General features: G+C 43.6%; 1 non-coding gene across 1 annotated transcript; it reads left to right on the top strand.

The window, feature by feature from the left end:
• The first annotated feature begins 2236 nt into the window (after nt 1-2236).
• On the top strand, nt 2237-2343 carry LOC141683976 (small nucleolar RNA R71). Its single transcript, XR_012560517.1, has one exon. It is a non-coding gene; the product is annotated as a small nucleolar RNA R71 (small nucleolar RNA).
• Nucleotides 2344-2951: the final 608 nt, after the last annotated feature.

Below are 2951 nucleotides of genomic sequence, written 5' to 3'. Positions count from 1 at the left end.
AGCTCATTCTTCTCATTTGCTACCACAGTGATACCTCCTTTCTTAGGTACACATTGTACGGGGCTCACCCACGAACTATCAGAAATAGGATAAATGATGCCTGCATCCAGCCATTTCAGAATTTTTTTCTTCACCACCTCCTTCATGATAGGATTCAGTCTGCGCTGCTATTCAACAATCAGCTTACTACCTTCCTCTAGCAGAATTTTATGCATACAATATGAAGGGCTGATCCCCTTGATGTCTGCTATGGTCCATCCAATAGCCGATTTGAATTCCCTCAAAATCCTTAAGAGCTTGTCTTCCTCACTACCTAAAAGGTCAGATGTAATAATAACAGGTAAAGTAGATGCATCACCTAAAAAAGCATACCTCAAGTGTTCAGGTAATGGCTTGAGCTCCAAGGTAGGTGCTTCCTCTATTGATGGTTTGAGCTTTCCTTCAGCATTCTTGAGGTCAGAAGTACCAAGAGATTCAAACGGCATGTCCAGCTTTCGCTACCAGGGAGAAGCGTTCAGATATTGTAATTGCTCGTTGCCATCTTCATCATCGCTGTCAAAATCCCCCACTAAGGCCTTTTCCAATGCATCAGACATTAGCATGCGATCGAGTTCCGAAGTAACCGCAGAATCAATCACATCCACTTTTAAGTACTCCTCATCTTCTGTAGGGAATTTCATTGCCTTGAATACGTTGAAGGTCACATCCTGATCTTGTACCCGCATAGTAAGTTCACCTTTTTGCACATCTATCAAGGTACGACCAGTAGCCAAGAAAGGTCTTCCCAAGATTATGGGAATCTTCTTATCTTCCTCAAAATCCAGAATAACAAAATCTGCAGGAAAGAAGAGCTTATCCACCTTGACTAGCACATCCTCCACTATGCCCCTTGGGTAAGTAATGGAACGATCAGCCAATTGTAGAGACATGTATGTGGGTTTTGGATCAGGCAAATCCAACTTTTTAAAGATCGACAACGGCATCAGATTGATGCTTGCTCCCAAATCACAAAGGCACTTGTCAAAAGTCAACTTGCCAATGGTGCAAGGAATGGTGAAGCTACCTGGATCTTTCAGTTTTGGCGGTAACTTTTGCTGCAGAACAGCACTGCATTCTTCCGTGAGAGCAACGGTCTCAAGGTCATCCAGTTTTACCTTCCTTGAAAGAATACTCTTCATAAACTTCGCATAACTAGGCATTTGCTCCAGAGCCTCAGCGAAAGGTATATTGATGTGAAGTTTCTTGAACACCTCCAGAAACTTACCAAACTGTCTATCCAGCTTTTGTTGCTACAATCTCTTAGGAAAAGGTGGTGGAGGATAGAGCTGTTTCTCCCCTGTATTACCCTCAGGTAGAGTGTTCAACAGTAGTCTTCCTTGGTTCCGCCGCTTTCTCCTTTTGCTTAGCTTCTTCATCTCTAATTTCAGCTTCTCCTTCTTTTGCCTTTTCAACATCAGCAAGTTTTCCAGACCTTAAGGTAATAGCCTTGACTTGCTCTTTAGCTTCCTTCCTGCCTGGTACTTCCGTGTCACTGGGAAGAGTGCCAGGTTGACGATTGAGCACTGCATTGGCTAATTGTCCGATTTGATTTTCCAAGGTTTTGATAGAAACCGCCTGACTCTTGCATAACAGCTTAAGTTCCTCAAAATCAGCACTAGTAGGTGCAGCTGCAGATCCCTGTTGAGGATATGATTGCCTTTGAGTATACTGCTGTGGTTGCTGGAATCCAGGTGGGTTAAACTGTTTACTCACACCTTGCTGATATGGTGGCTGAATAGCATTCTGATTATTCCCCCAGCTGAAATTTGGATGATTTCTGTTATTAGGATGATAGGTAGCTGACACAGGCTGCTGTTGTCGCTGATAATTATTCACATACTGAACAAATTCGTTGACAAGAGAACACTGATCCGTAGCATGAGAACCTGCACAAAGCTCACAAACCATAGCTATTTGATTAACTCCATATGTAGCCAGAGAATCAACCTTCATTGACAGCGCTTGAAGCTGTGCTGCAATAGCGGTGGCTGCATCGACTTCCAGAATACCTGCTACCTTACCAGACATCATCCTCTGAGTTGGGTTTTGATGCTCATTTGCAGCCATAGTCTCGATAAGATTATAAGCCTCGGTATAGCTTTTAGCCCATAAGGCGCCTCCAGCTGCTGCATCGAGCATGGGCCGAGATTGGGCCCCCAAACCATTATAGAAACCAGTGATCACCATCCAATCAGGCATTCCATGATGTGGACACTTTCTCAACATTTCCTTGTAGCGTTCCCAAGCTTCGCACATAGATTCTGTAGGTTGCTGCGCAAACTGAGTAAGAGCACTCCTCATAGCAGCAGTCTTTGCCATCGGATAAAACTTCACCAGAAACTTTTGCGCAAGATCTTGCCATGTAGTGATGGACCCAGCTGGTTCAGAATGTAACCAGTCCTTAGCTTTGTCCCTCAGTGAGAATGGGAAAAACCTCAGCTTGATAGCCTCATCAGTCACGCCATTATACTTAAAAAAGTTGCATATCTCGAAAAAATTCCTTATGTGCATGTTGGGGTCTTCAGTCGCAGCTCCTCCAAAAGAAACAGAATTCTGCACCATCTGAATAGTGCCCGGCTTGATTTCAAAGGTGTTAGCTTGAATAGCTGGATGAAGAATGCTTGACTGAATGTCATCAATTTTTGGCCGAGAAAAATCCATAAGAGCTGGATCAGCCTGAATAATACGATCACCCATGTTTACTGGTTCTTTCCGCTCAGTTCCTGAATCCGAATCTTCAAAATCTAACTTCTCCGGAATATCAAGAACTTCGTTTGTCTCCTCAGCTGTGTCTAAAGTCCTCTTGCGAGTACGAGAATGAGTTTGCATAAACGCTCGCTAAAGTACCTGAAACACAACCGGAAACAATAAGTAACTACTACGTCCTAATCACTGAGTCCAAATGACCAATG

Source organism: Apium graveolens, chromosome 1 (genome assembly GCF_009905375.1).
Source record: "Apium graveolens cultivar Ventura chromosome 1, ASM990537v1, whole genome shotgun sequence".
NCBI lineage: Eukaryota > Viridiplantae > Streptophyta > Magnoliopsida > Apiales > Apiaceae > Apium > Apium graveolens.
Note: the sequence above shows the minus strand (reverse complement) of the source record. Positions and strands in the feature narration are given on the sequence as shown.